The sequence below is a fragment of the Carettochelys insculpta genome, chromosome 24 (assembly GCF_033958435.1).
Source record: "Carettochelys insculpta isolate YL-2023 chromosome 24, ASM3395843v1, whole genome shotgun sequence".
Taxonomy (NCBI): domain Eukaryota; kingdom Metazoa; phylum Chordata; order Testudines; family Carettochelyidae; genus Carettochelys; species Carettochelys insculpta.
The window spans coordinates 27,759-43,219 of NC_134160.1; the positions used below are offsets into that span (position 1 = coordinate 27,759).

At 49.1% G+C, this 15,461-nt stretch overlaps 1 long non-coding RNA gene across 1 annotated transcript; it reads left to right on the forward strand.

Annotated features, from left to right (window-relative positions):
- Window positions 1-7,216: 7,216 nt before the first annotated feature.
- Window positions 7,217-13,859, forward strand: LOC142001232 (uncharacterized). The gene is made up of 3 exons (XR_012642419.1): window positions 7,217-7,470; window positions 8,634-8,726; window positions 9,485-13,859. It is a non-coding gene; the product is annotated as an uncharacterized LOC142001232 (long non-coding RNA).
- The last annotated feature ends 1,602 nt before the right edge of the window (window positions 13,860-15,461 follow it).

Consider the following 15,461-nt stretch of genomic DNA (forward strand, 5'->3'; position numbering starts at 1 on the left):
ACGCCTGCCCACTCCCCTGGCATCCAATATGTACACTAGCACGAAGCCCCTTTTTGCTTTTTTGTCACACAGCTGTCAGTGCAAAGAGGCACAGCTAGGTGAATTGCATGTAAGGTCCCCAGACCTGCTCATGAACTCTCTGCACGGAGACACCAGCTAATCTCCTGCTTCTCAGAGATTTTCTTCTTACTGTAAAGAATGTGCCAACAGGAGCTTCATAGTGCTGAAGGGTTTGGGGAATGTGTCCGTCAGAGATCATTGGCATGAAAATCTAACAGTGTGCCCATGTAATGCCTTGAAAACAAAGCCTGATGGGAGCAAGTGAAGCAATGCGTTTTCATCTGTTGTAAATAGCTTGTTGTTGGAAAGTCACATTTTATGACTTTACCCAGTGAAAGAATTGTGGAATCTCACCAGTGCTTGAAGTTGTTGTGGGCTACAGGGCAGTCATGACTGCTGTGTAAGATGTGGATTACAGAGGGATCCCTTCATGGAAGCCTTATGAAGTGAAAAAGGGTTGGTCTAGTGGTTGATTCAGCTTTCTGGAAGCCTTTGGGCTATACAGAGGTAAAAACTGGTTTGACTATTTCTTCCCCCTGCTGTTAGAAGGTGGACCTAAAAATGGGTCAATAACTATTCTGCTAGAATTCATCCTGGTGAATACCGAGATGCTGTACCTCGATGCAGAGCTGAATACCACTATGAACTGAAATCCCCTATGAGCTGGTAGCTGAAGCACTGGAGTGCTTCAAACACAGGGTTCTGTCTATTGCAAAACCCACAAGACAGTAGAGGGACATCTGGTGTGAGAAGCAGCCAGCAGGTGTGAGTGGCAGGTGGGCAGCTGACAGGAGATGCGGAATGCCGGTCAAGCACAAAGGTTGCATTACCTCCAGTTCAGTGAGGGAATGCAGCAAGGGCCATGTCTACACGAGCCTGTTCCTTTCGGAAGGGGCATGGTAATGAGTGAGGTCGGAAGATGATAATGAGGTGCTGCCATTAACACGCAGTGCTTCATAAGCATAATGGAGCACAAGGTGATTGAAAAGTGCCACTTTCGAATCTTGTACCGTTTGTGTAGAGGGGGGACCTGTTGAAAGGACCACCTTTTCTTCAAATGTCCCTTCTTCCTGTTTAGTTTTATGAAAGGGCGAGTGTAGACAAGTCTAAAGTGATGTGTCAGGGAGTGCACGGACTGGGAAGACTTGGAAGTGGGGCATTTGAAGTGGGTAGGGAGAAAGTGTGGGTGTGTGGATTGGCTTTTTCCAGTATAGGACTGCTGAGCCTGAGAGGCAAAGGGCACAGCTCCATCTACTTGAGCTAGGACACTTACCTGAGGCTTGGTTGTGAACTCTGGGTGTGGTATTTTCCCAAGCTTATGCCATATGACTTTTCTGCCTCTTTCATTAAAAGCTCATTTTCTACACTCAGACTCTGTGCTTGTGAGTGGGGAAGCATTGCCCCTGCAAGGCACCCAGGGCTGTGCAAATTTCCCAGGCTTCTGGGTGGGGACTCCAGCTGGTTCTATGTGAGATGGATGAAAAGGGACCCCTCATTGTTGAAACAGACCCTGGTTGCTCCCGACTCATTCTGACAAAAGACTTACATTACACAGCTGTAGACCCTCTTACCAGACTGAGCTCCTTCATGAGTCCCTCAGTAAATCAAAGGGGTGACTATCCTCCAGTCTCTTTCATAGGCTGTGTCTGCGTGTGCCCCGGGCTTCGGGGTGGCCGTGCGAATGGCCATTTCAAGGTTTGCTGGTGGGGCGCTGGGGTGCGTGTTCGGCGCTTCGTTGGCGTGCGGGCAGCGGCGGCACTTCAAGGTTGGTAGGCCTTGCCGCTGCACGGCGCGTCCGGGCGGGGCTCCTTTTCGGGGGGGCCCCGCCTGCTTCGAGGTCCCCTTGTTCCCATGAGCTCATGGGAGTGGGGGGACTTCGGGGGGGGTGGCGTCCTTTCGGGGGGGGCCCCATCTGGACGCTCCGCGCGGCGGCGCAACTCGGCGGTTTCGGGGCGCCGCTGCCGCCCGCATGCTGGTGGGGCGCTGGGTGTGCATTTCAGCGCTTCGTTGGTGGACTTCGGGGTGGCCATTTGCATGGCCATTTCGAGGTTTGGGGTGCGTGTAGACACAGCCATAGAGTACTAGAAGTGGAAGGGACCTCACGAGGTGAAAAAGCCCAGTTCCCTGCATGTTTCCTCACACAGACTCCCCAAATGTCAATCAAAACTCCAGTAGCTGAGCTTTATTCCCCACAAAAATATCAGTTGCATCTGTTTCGAGGTGATATTGGTGCAGGAGTCCAGAACTGTTACAAAAGAAAGAAAAGAGAAATTCCAGTCTAATTCCTAAAAGTGCTCACGCTGAGCCAGATTGGAAGGTTTCCCTTCCGCATAACTTCCAGCAGTTTATGCTTCCTGGGATGCTTTTCCAATTAGGCCACGTCAAAGGCTTCTTTGTCTTTAAAAAAAAACAAAAAACAAAAACCCTAACCCTGACGGTGACCCTGACCCCTAACCCTGACCCTGACCCTAACCCACACCCTAAACCTGACCCTAACCCTCACCCTAAACCCTAACCCTGACCCTAACCCACACCCTAAACCTGACCCTGACCCTAACCCTGACCCTGACCCCAAACCCTGACCCTAACCCTGACCCTAACCCCTAACCCTCTAACCCTGCCGCTAACCCGAACCCTGACCCTAAGCCTAACCCAGCCCTAACCCCTAACACTTACCCTACCCCGTAACTCTAACCCTAACCCTAAACCCTAAACTCTAAACCCTTAGCCTAAACCTAACCTCTAACCCTAAACTCTAAACCCTTAGCCTAAACCTAACCCCTAACCCTAAACCTAAACCCTAACCCAGAGGGATGGGTGCACCCTCTCCTTTTGAAATTTCACCCCCGGGGGGGGGGGGGGGGAGTCCCCCATCCCCACTTTGCACACTCCTTCTGTGTATGATGCGTTATCATTTGACTCCATTGCAACTTGAAGTATCATATAGTGAAACTTATTTCCAAAAACACATCAGCAGGGTCTGAATGAATGCTTCACTGACAGCAATCTGGACTAAGCTGATCTTGGTTTCTGTTTACGCAAGCTTTGGTAATAATGTACTAGAGTGTTATACTCTTGTTACAGTAAAACGCTGAGACAGGTTTTCTGGTCAGAGACTATGCAGACTGAACGATCTTGACCAGTTTTTGCCTTCAAAACTAGTTTGGTAATTGAAGTAGCAGCTGTAGTTTTTCTACCCTTACTAAGAGCTAAAAGCACAGTTACCTGAAATCACTTGAGATGGTGTACTGTTTCTGCCCAGCCTGCGTAAATATGAAAAGGAACAAACTGATAAGCAGCACTCACAGCCAAAAGGTGGAGGACAGCACATGGTGCCCTATGGCCAGCAGAGTGGCAGCAGACAAGTACATGGTGAGCAGCCTTCAGGGTAAGTGACAGACCTCTTTACTTCTTATATTGGGTAAGGAGACAAACTGTTCAGAAGCAGTCGTCAATTCTGAGCTTGCTCTGACCAAGGGCAGAAACTGGGAGTGCAGCATTTACGTCTATGAACACAGTTGGTGGTCTCCCAACATCAACTGACTTCCCAGCTGTTATTAAAAGTTTGTTTTCTAAACTCAGACTCTACACTTGGGATGAAGCATTGCCTCTCAGATATGCAGGGTAGTGAGTACATGTCCCAGGTTACAGTGGTGGGGCTTCGGCAGGTTGTGTTTCATTGATGGAAAGGAACCCTCTGAATATTGAGCCTAGACTGAGCAGCTCCTATCGCCACAAACAAGAAGACACAGGAGTTATTTTACAACTTATCATTAAAAACACAATTTGAAAATTAAGAATCCTTTAGCTGCATTGCCTAAAATGATGAGTCCCTAGTTTTTGGTAAACAGTGTTGCTAAAATGATTTAACCCTATGTTTACAATCTAGCAGCACCCATAATAGACTGTATAGGTTTTATTATATTGCAGTGTGACAATGGCAATAACTGTCAACATATCTGATGACTAACATGGTAGTCTGTCAGTTTCAGTGGTTCACCACCATGCATGTACTCCTTTGTGTTGCCCTGCCTCAGCACAGGTAGCCAGCACCCCAGGCTCCTGGAGAACTCCCACTGACCACAGAGTCAGATAATGTATGAAGACACCAGGTAAGATTTGTTGGTAAAACATGTTGCTTCCTATATGACACACATTGAAGCAACAAAATGCTTGAATAGTGTGACAAGGTAAGACTGGGAGAGGGTAAGAACGAGAGGGGGAAAAACAGGGCAGGGAAACAAGCAGGGTGTGAGCACCTATTGAAGGCCAGAGGGAGATGCCCTGGGTCAATTGGGGCCAGCTGGTCCCACTTAAGCCTGCTTTTAAAAGAACCCTTACCCAGTAGGCAGGGGAAGAGAGAGGAGGAGAGAAAGAGCCAGGCACAAAGCAAAATGAGTTTTCCAGAGGGACCAAAAAGAAGGAGAGGAGCGTTCAGCCAAAAGGGGCTAAAACCCCTGTCCAGGAGGACTGGGATTTGGAGTAAGTCCAGGCAGGCTGAATCCACAGAAGGAGCCAAACCAGGAGGGGGAACATGCTGGAGCGGCGGTGGCTATTGCTGCTGCTACTACCACTGCTGCCACTACCTGGAGGAGGTATGGTGGGGGAAGGAATTGTCTGGGGAAGTGGCCCAGGGAAGAGCTGTGGTGCTCAATACAAGGGGAGCCCTCCTCCACCACCAGAAGCCACACAGGGTCCCTGGGCTGGAACCCAGAATGAGTGGGTGGGGCCCAGGTTCCCCCCAGACCACCATCTTCCCCCTTCTCCTGAAGGGCAGCAGTGTCCAGGCCAGGGGAGAGTGGACTGAATAGAGGCCGGGAGCCCAGGAGCCTGGCCAGCCCTGTCACAATAGGCTGTAACTGAGATCAAAGAGTGCTGTTTATGGAACAGAAAATAAAATTGTTATACCAATAAAAATGTGTGCCTTTGATTATGACAAATTACAGTGAAACACACCACAACCCTATCTTTGCTGGAAGGGGAGGCTCATGGAAAGAATAAAAGCTCAAAATTGTGAGTAGGTTTACTACCATACTGCAAGTTGCAGCGGGGGGTGTGTGTGTGTGTGTGTGTGAGTGTGTGTGTGTGTGTGTGAGAGAGAGAGAGAGAGAGAGAGAGTGTAACTGAGGATTCCCAGAGAATGAAAAGGAAAGTGTGGGTGTGAGGGGGGGCTTGCTGGACAAAAGATTGCACAGGTGCTGCACAACAGGTCAAGCCCAGATCTGCTCACTCAGCAGCTTGATTAAAAACTCAAACATGTTAGATTCCTCCTTTGTGACCATTATCATAGGAGCACTGACATCTTGTGGTCTGTTACTCAGCATTCCTCTTGTCTCAAGAAGTCAGCTATAAAATACAATGCACAGAAAAGGAGCTGTTAAATTCCACCCCAACCTTGAAAGACTTTGCTAACAAGCACATTTTGCAGCATATTTAATCACTTTCTCATTGATCTCAGCAAGACACACATCTCTGCAACCAACTATCAATACAGTGAGGGTGAGCTCAGGGACAAAAAAATACAGTTCTGGCTAGTGGAGCAGCTTTAAAGGGAAATTATTCTGATTATCCCACACTTCTGTACAAGGGACAGAGGATGCAACTGATCTTCAAAAGGGACTGGGACTCCAGGCCACTGTGATGGTGCCGGCAGCTGCAGACCCAGGCCCTTTAAATCCCCCCTTCAGCACTGTGCTATAAGCTGCAACCAATACTCAGAGAAGTGTGCTATTATCCAAGAAGCACTGAGGACTGCCTACCCTGATCCCTTCACCCAAAACCCTGCCCCCTTCTCAGAGCATGTACCAACCCTCTCTCCATTGCAAACACATGTCACTCTACAAGACATCTAATTGCTGAAAGTAGGGCAGGACACCAAGACTCAACTGCTGAATGACAGCAGTTTCCACTCTACTCCCTATCAGCCCCCCTAAGTATGATGTTTGTCCTTAAGCCTGTGACTGCACAATACTATGGGACAGAGTCCTACAATGCCTCTTCCTACCCTACCCCTACTCCATCCCTTCATCCAAGCCCCCACCTTCACCGGCACCGCACAGCCCTGCTGTGCTTTGCTCCAACTCCACCACTTCCCCCCAAAAAAACCCAGCACTGACCCACTATTTCCATCCCTGTTCTGTCCCTGACCTGCCCCATTCTATTTATTCCCCAAGCAACACAATAGGCAGGAATAGCAAAGAACCTGGTGCCAAAGCAGGAGTAAGCCCCCCACCCTAGTAGCAAAGGGGAAGCAGCTCAACACAGCCCGCTCTGCTTCCCCAAGTCATAGCCATGCGGCCCTGCTTCCCAGCACCAGGGAGTGCACAGGTGGCGGGGGTTCACACCTTCCTTAATCCTTCGTTCCCACATGATGGCTGGGACTGAACCACTCTGCTCGCCATTGATACCAGTGAGTGCGCAGGCAGATATAAAGCCACTGTCAACTCCCGGTCCCTGCCAGGTCGCTTTGCAACCTACAACTTCCAGGAGCAGCCGCTCGCCAGGGGCAGGACTCGCGCAGCACCACCTGACCAATCCCCTCGCGCGCCTTCCAGGGTGCCCTGGGGCCCGCAGTGGCTGACAGGAGATGGAAGCAGCGAACACTCCATCTCCCATGGTGCACTGGGTGCCGCAGCGGCTGACGGGAGGCAGAGGCAGTGAACACTCCATCTCCCATAGTGCATGGGGGCCCGCAGTGGCTCACGGGAGATGGAGGCAGCGAGCACTCCATCTCCCATTTCGCACCGGGTCCCGCAGTGGCTGACGGGAGGTGGAGGCAGAGAGGACTCCATCTCCCATTTCGCACCGGGGCCCGCTGTGGCTTACGGGAGATGGAGTCAGTAGAAACTCCGTTTCCCAGGGTGCCCCGGGGCCGCACTCACTGATGGGACATGTATCAGAGGGGTAGCCGTGTTAGTCTGGATCTGTAGCAGCAACGAAGGGTCCTGTGGCACCTTATAGACTAACAGAAAAGTTTAGAGCATGAGCTTTCGTGAGTTAACTCACTTCTTCTGATGGGACATGGAGGCATCCATTACTCCATCTCCCAAGGAACCCCAGCACCCCAGGGGCTGAAGGGAGATGGAGAGAGCAGGCACTCCATCTCCCATGGAACCCCGGAGGCCGCATGGGCTGACGGGAGAGGGCGGCAACGAGTTCTGTAGCTGAACACAGCAACCTCTCTGACCCATAACATGGGAGAGAAAAACGCTCCCGGGTCTCTCCCAGCCGTCCTCTGTCACCTGACCTGGCAACAGCCCCGATGCGGTGGAAGCGGCTCCTGAGCAACAACTGTACCGGCACCGGCGGGGGAAGTTCAGCAGATTCGTTACGTTGCTACTCGCTACTCCCCAGCTAGCCGCACGCGGCGTCCCCCCTTGTCCATGGGAATCTCTCTCTGCATTAAGACAGGTATTGCTGCTGTGGGAGGGGAACGACACGTGCTGCCATTTTACACCAGCTGGCCACCTAGTGTCTCCGCTGCAGCGAATAAAACGCAATCCACCGCTCGCCTCATTCACCCTGGGAGACAGGCTGCGCCTGACTGTGCCTGGCCGCTGGGCGGCGCTGCCGCTGCGTGGGAGGTGATGACACTGAGGGTGAAGGCCTAAGGAGGGGTGTGGTCGCCCTAGAAGGGTTGACTGCTCCGGGCCCGATGTGAACATTTGGGGACCTGTGTGCTTGTCGAGGAAGCGTCAACGTTTCCTCCAATCTTTTCTATCCGTGTGTGGAATAAATGTGGTTCTGTGCAGAGATCCTTGCATGGATGTGCACCACCTGTAGAAACACACACTGTTAGCTGGGGATGCTCTTTTAATAGCCTGGCAGCACCTGAATCTGTCCTGGGCCCTCATCCCAGCAAGTGGCATACAGTGAACCTCGGAGAGGGGAGTGGATCCTACCCACACTGCTATAACCAAAGAAGTCCCCCACCAGGCCTCTGGGGTGGGGGGAGGATCAACCCCTGTACTTTGGCCAAAGTGGAAAAAAGCCTCAGAAATGCAGGGCCAGGCCTTGTTCGCATGCTAACTACACTATACACGTAACCTACCAGAATCTTAGAGTTTAATTTTGATAAGTGAAGACACTTTATTAAGAGAACATTTACACGCAAGTTGTCACGTACAGGTTAAAATGGCAGGTAAGGTAATGCTGCCTCGGGGTTGGGGGGGCAGGGCGCAAATGTTTGGGCTTTTGTGTTGGAAACCCAAAAACATTAAAGGCCTACCTTGCTCAGAATAAACTTAGCTCCTTTTAGAAGGCTGGTAAGTAATTAATTTAGATGCTGGTGGGAGTTGGGCAAGCGGGGCTAACGTAGGTGGAATGTTGAGAAACTCGCAACAAAGGGAGGGGTAGAAATACAGAGCCCTAGATTTAGATGAGAGGGGCCTGGAGTAGCTTAGTGACTATATGCTAGTGGCAGCTCACCCCCATAACAGTGGGGAAGTTGGTTTTTGGATATTTTAAATCCTGTGGTAGGGGTAGCTGTGTGCCCCACAGCATGCCCTATGTTTCTGACTTCTCTGATAGTGAGCAGATCCTATGATTTCCCTGACGATTTTCACTTTTCCTAGGACTTAACAAAATTACATTACTTAGGCCCCAGCTGTTAATCTATGAGACCTGGACCTGGTGCTGAAATGCAGCTGTCTCTGCCAAGAGGCCAAGTAAGTGACCACCTTCAATTCACTAACCCCATGACTAGAGCCCTGCCCAGATCCAAAATTTGTATCCACAGCTGTCTCCCTAGCTGCACACGAGCCGTGGATCTCCACATCCAGGCATCAGTAGGGCTCTACCCACCATGGTGTTCTGCGGTCTGCAGGAAAAACGTGATCGCTTACACACTGACACATCCATGTCTGCCATCCTCCCCTCTGCCTTTTACAGGCCCAAGGGGCAGCTTAGTGGTGACCCTCTCTCTTTAGGCAGACTATCAGCACAAAAATCGTTGGCTGGAAATTCTCCTACCATGTAGCCAGTGTCCTCCTGTACCCTCCTTAATTTCTCAGCGGCTCGATGTCCCTCCCAATAGGCAAGAAAAAAAAAAAAAACACACCACACCAAACCCAAATACCCAAGCTGTCCTGTAGCACCTTCAAGAGTAAGTTGTTTGAATTTACCCATGAAATTTACCCTATCACCTAATGAATAAAATTGTTTGTCTTTAAGGTGTTACAGGACTGCTTAGGGGTTTTTTGTGAAACTACAGACTAACACAGTTACCCCTCTGACGCCAGGGACCATCCTACAGGATGGATGCTTGATCTGGGCAAAACAACCCTTCCATGTTGGTGGTGAACTCTCTGAATTTTACTCCAACTGGTTTGTATGGTTGGCGGGGGGGGGGAGCGGAGGGAGAGGCACAGGGGTGATCAGGTTTCAGGCATACAATTGTATTTTGATCAACTTTTTCTTTTCAAAGTCTCCAGAACACTGAAACCAACTTGACTTCACCACAACAGTGGAATACAACTACTAGGGTGGGGCTCTGCAGGCTGCTGGTGTAGGAAAAAAAGTAGATCGTATGACTACACCCTGGCAGTGCAACCACAGCACCCACAGAGGCCAGCACCAAAGGGTGGAGCTGGGGGAGGGCATCCATGTCTCAGTCAGTCCCCAGGGTCCATGATCAGGCAGTAGAGTGGCTGCACTCCCAGCCCCAGGCTCCTGCCACACCACCCCCCTAACTCCTGCACCTCCTCACCCTATAAGAACTCAAAATGATTAATTTATTGTATGTAACTATGGTAACAGTTTAAAAACAGTGTTTAAATAGGTTAACAGTTAGAAAGCAAATCCAAAGTAACATGTAGCTTGAACGCTTAATGGTCTAATTTTTATCCCAATTTAACAGACTGATTTTTAACCCAATTAAATACGTGCGTGTGCACACATGCACTCCCCAGCTAACATGGGTTAGTTGACTGAGGCAAGAGTCCTACATGTACATCACCCCATTATGCTGAAATGATGGGCTCTAATTGTGTGCCAAATTTAGGTAATATTTATCTTCTTGACAGGAGGCAAGTCTAGGAGTGATGTTCAGTTCATTGATCATATCCCTCAGGTAGGGTGCTTGCCCATGACCAATTATGGAACATTCTGCTTATATCGCCCCAATTCTTCTTGCCTCAGCCACTGCTGATGAGCAACTGAGTGTCCTGGGTATTTGTTTCTTCCTTGTTAACTTTTTAATCTGGAAACTTACCTCCTGCTATGTAATTCTGCTTTCTAAGCACACACAAATTTGCTCCCAAAGTGGTAAACAAGTCCTCTCTTCAGCCCACTTACTGTCAATTCCCTCATGCCAACCAACTCACTCATGCTAACTACCCATGATTTGTGACACACCCATGCCTTGAGCTCCATACACCCCTCAACCCCTTGCCTTGATCCCCAGGGGTTAGGGTAGGACAATCCCTACACAGCCTCACTGGGGTTCCTGGATGATGCTACTGCAAGGGGACCACACAAAGCCAAGCAAGAGCCATGACTACCCTAAGCTTTACTGGTATGCAAAAATCTTGCCTTCATCCACAACTCCCTGTCCCATCCATATTGGCGCCACTCAATGAACAGACACTGAGTCAACAACCAATCACAGCTCCACCCACACACTCACCACTCTGTATGATTTACATCCATTCCTACTTTCTGATGGCTCCCAAGACCCTGTGTGAGGGGGTGGACACCTGGAAGACCTGCCTGTTTCCTGTAGGAAAATGGCAGAAAGAGGCAAGGAAAAAAAACCACAGAGACAGATGGCCAACATGCTAAAGAACAGAGCTAGAGAAGCATGGGAGGAAGGCAAGCAATACACTACCTGGAGTCATCCTGGATCTAACTATCTATCTGCTGTAAAGAACATTCTGCTTCTGCCAAGAGAAACGAGGCGGTCTGGGAAAATGTTATATGGAGCTACACGTCTCATAGAACTGGAAGGGACCTTGGGAGGTCATCAAATCCAGTTCCCTGCCCTCTTGGCAGGACCAAGCACCACCTTTTTTTTTTTTTTTTTTGCACCCAAGAACCCTAAATGGCCCCCTCAGGGAAGGAACTCAGAACCCTTGTGTCCCTCATAACCACTGCTGCTGATTGGGAAACTCTGCTTACAAGCTGAGCTCTATATAACTGGCCATTCGCACCTGCATTTAGGTGGGCCATAAGGAGAGCCCTCTTCAAACCAGACACTTATCTTAAGGATAGTGGAGCCTGCTCCTCTCCCAGCTGGATGGCTCTTGCCTTGCATCAGTAATGCTTACACACTCTTCCCATTAAATGACAGATGTAGATTTGAACTGTTGACTTTTTCGCCTTGCTATTAAATCCATCAGAGGGTGAAGGGGGTGGGGAAGAAGACAAATTATCATCTCAGCCAGCAATATCCCTGTAAAAACTTTTCTTCTTGCATCAAACCACACAGAAGAATGACAACATCAGCCATCCTCCTCATATTACTGCTGTAGGAGCCTGTTGCACCTATCTCCTAAATAGTCCTAAAGGTTAGGGTGCCCAGTCAGGAATATGACAGCCTTTGAAGAAATCTACAGCATTCAAAAAGCTTACCACCCACTCACAGCCAGTTTTGCAGATGGCAGACTGGAAAGGACTGTTCAGGTGTCCTTAGGACATCCAGGATCCTCAGGTCCACTTCTGCCAGCTTCACCTGCAGCAGAGGCTTCAGGATCAAGCCTGTTCAGGCACACTAGAAAAAGCCCATTGTGAGCCAGCACTAAAGTAGGCTCTACTGGTGTGTGAAAGCTTGCCTTACTTTCTGCCACTGTCAAAAATCACAGTCTGAGCTCCACCCCCTCTACAAGTTACCTCCCTTCCTACTTCTCTATGGCTCCCGAGACCTTGCCTATGGGGTTGCATCTCCAGAATGCTGCTCATTTGTTACAGAAGGAGACAGTGCAAGGAAAGGCAAGGACAGACCCAAACAGGTCGTGTTGGCCAACACACTAGAGGGGAAAAGAGCTTTTGTGGGACAGACCCACTTCATCAGATCAATAGCACTTCCAGTACAGACTGACAATATAAAGTACAAAGTTCCAAAAGTTTGAAATAAAAACTGACAAATCAAGTACATAGGACTGATGGAGCAGGGTGAGGGATGTTAGGTGTCTTGCTGGAGATAGATATAAGCATCAAAGGAAGGGAAGCAGTCTTTGTAATGTGTGAGGTAATTGTTGTCTTTGTTCATACCAAGTGTTAATGTGTCAACTTTCAATATGAACTCCAATTCACAAAATTTATCTATGTAATCTGTTTTTAAAGTCTCTCTTTCAAGAGGAAAATTCTCAGGTCTTTAACAGAATGGCCCACTCCACTGAAGCATTCACTGATCAGCTTTGGGTACAGTAGACCCTTGACTTGCCCGAGAGTTATGTTCCTGAAAAACCAGGCGTAACTTGAAATACACGAGTTGAGAGGGTGGGGCCACCAGCTCAGCACCAGCACCTACCACCTAAGTGGAGAGCAAGGGATCCTGCTGTGAAGGGGGAAGAGAGCTTGCAGAGCACTTTGCTCTACCAGCAGTGCCCTGCGGTGCTGCTGTGGTGGAGAAATCCCCTTGTTTACAGGGATCCCACTGTTAAAAGGCTGCTGTCTGTGAGCCTGCTCAGCCACAGGGGGCAGGGGAGGGGTGGCAGTCCCCTGTGAAGGGGGATTGCATCTCATCTGAGTGCTGCCAGCTCTTTCCCTCTGTGCGGTCATGGGGAGGGGATCGGGTGGGGTTGGAAGATCCCCTTGTTAACAGGGATCCCCCTCTTAAAAGGCTGCTGTCTGGCTGAACACAGTTCCCTCAGCTCAGCCACAGGCAGCTGCCACCACACGTGACAGCGGAGGAGATACCCCACCCCAAGGGGAACAGAACTGGCTGCCTGTAGCTGAGCTGAGGAGGCTTTGCTCGGCCAGCCAGCAGCCTTTTACTAGGGGGATCTGCCGACCCCTTTGATCTTCCCCCTTCCCCATGATGGCACAGAAGGGCAGAGATGGCTGCCAGCTCTCATCCCCTTGCCTGGGGGTCTCCTCTCCCTCTTGCCTGTGCGGTGGCAGCTGCCTGTGGTTGGAGCTTCAGGGTTCCCTTCCACTTGTGCTAATGTGAGATACATGCATATCAAGTACGAGTATCTCAAAGGTTTACTGTATTGAGATTCCTGATGTCTGCTCTGTGCCCATTTATTCTTTGGAGAAACAGGGCAACCTCTTTGCCAACGTACATGGTGTGCATTGCTGGCACATAATGACATATATAATATTGGTTAAGGTACACGAGAATGAGCCCTTGATCTTGTAACTAACGTGGTTAGGTCCAGTGATGGTATCCCCAGAATAAATATTTGGACAAAGTTGACAGCAGGGTTTGTTGCAAGGAAAAGTTCCAGGATTAGCATTTCTGTGCTATAGCTTGCGATTGCTAGTGAGAATCTTTCTTAGGTTAGGATGTTGTCTATAGGAGAGGACAGGCTTGTCACCTAGGGCCTTCTGGAGTGTAGCATCATGATCTAGAATAGGTTGTTGGTTTTTATGATGCACTGCAGGGGGTTGAGCTGGGAACTATAGGTAATGACAAGTGGTGTTTTGTTATTGATCTTCTTAGGCCTATTTTGAAGTAGCTGGTTTCTGGATAGTAATCCAGCCCTGTCAATATCCACCCCACGCCCCACCCCCCCAGTGAGTAATTAAGTTTTAGGAATGCTTGGTAGAGGTCTTGAAGTTTTTGGTCTCTGTCAGTAGGATCAGAGCAGATGCGATTTTATCTAAAGGCTTGATTATAAACGATGGATCATGTGGGATGTGCTGGATGTAAGCTGAAAGCTCATCACCAAATAAATCATTTTGTTAGCCTTTCAAGTGCTACATTTCTGCTGTTTTGTTAGAATACAGACTAACGCACCTACCCCTCTGTTACTAGACTAGAGGGGAGAGAGAAAAAAAAAACATGGGAGGAAGGCAAACTCCTCACCACCTAAAGTCATCCTCTTAAACCTGTCTATATGCTGATGATTACATTGTGCTCCTAGCCAGAAAAATGAGCAGCCCCTGAAAATGGTGACCTTCTCTCCCTTGTAGCCACTGCTCTTGATCTGAAAGCTATGCTTTAAACACCCATCTAAAGATAACTGGGTATCCCTACCTGGAGCGAGGTGGGCCATGAGCAGAGCCCTCAACCAACTAGACAGTTTTCTCAATGACAGGGGAGCTGCTCTGCTCCCGGCTGGACAACTCTCGCCTCGCATCCATGTTTACAAACTTGCTGCTCGTACTCTCTTTTTTCACGTGAAGGGAGTAGACTTTGATGGTTGGCTTATTTTCCCTTGGAACTCAATGCAGCACAAAGTGTGTGCTTCTGAGGGGAGATGCAAACAATCAGCATCTCAGTTTGCAATGTTACATAATTTCTTCTCACATTCAGCACAATCCAGGCCTGTGCCATCAGCCATCCCCCTCCCATTCACTTGTCAGGCAACAACTACGAAGTATCACATCTCACCTACTTCCAAAAGAGTCACTCGGTACAGCAGACTATCACTCCCTCAGGCTCAATTCCACAGAGCCCTGGGCCCATGCAGGAGCAGAGAGCCTGTGAAGAAACCTATGGCAAGTACAGAAGAGATATTAAAAAAATTGACCACTTACTCACAGACAGTTGTGAAGAAGACAGAAAGCTAAGGATTGTTCATGTCTCCTTACAAGGATGTCCAGATTACTTGGATTCACTTTTGCCAGCTTCTCCTCTGGTTGGGGCTCTGACTTATTCTTCAGCAAATGCGACGTGCAATACCCAAGAAAGGAAGTACATTGGAGTGCAAGAACTACAGAACGATTGCCCTAACAAGTTATCTAGGTAAGTGCTGATGATACTGACTGAGAGATTAAGATCACAGATAGAACATATAGCAGATGAGCAAGCAGGGTTCAGAAAAGACAGAAGTACCATACAGCAGATATTGGCACTAAGACTGATAGCGGAGAGAGCTTGACAAAAGAACAAAAATGTATACACTTGCTCTGTCAGTTTTCAAAAGGCATTTGACAGGATACATCAGCAAGTGACTTGGGCGGTGTTGGAATCATACGGAGTGGATAGCAGACTGATACGGTTGTTGAAAGATATCAACGATAACGCAGAGGCAGCAGTGAGAACATGCGGGGAGTTGGGAAGTTGGTTTAAAACAAGTAAAGGTACGAGACAAGGAGATCCAGTATCGCCAAGTATCTTCATCGCACATCTGGAGAGAGAGAGATGGACAAGATCAAGGAAGAGGTAGAAGGGATATCTGTGCGCAGACAAGGAATTAACAACTTGAGGTTCGTGGATGATATAGTTATCATTGAGGAAGATGAGGAGAAGCTAGCGAAAATGGCGTGGGTGTTAAACTAAGAAGGGAAGCGGT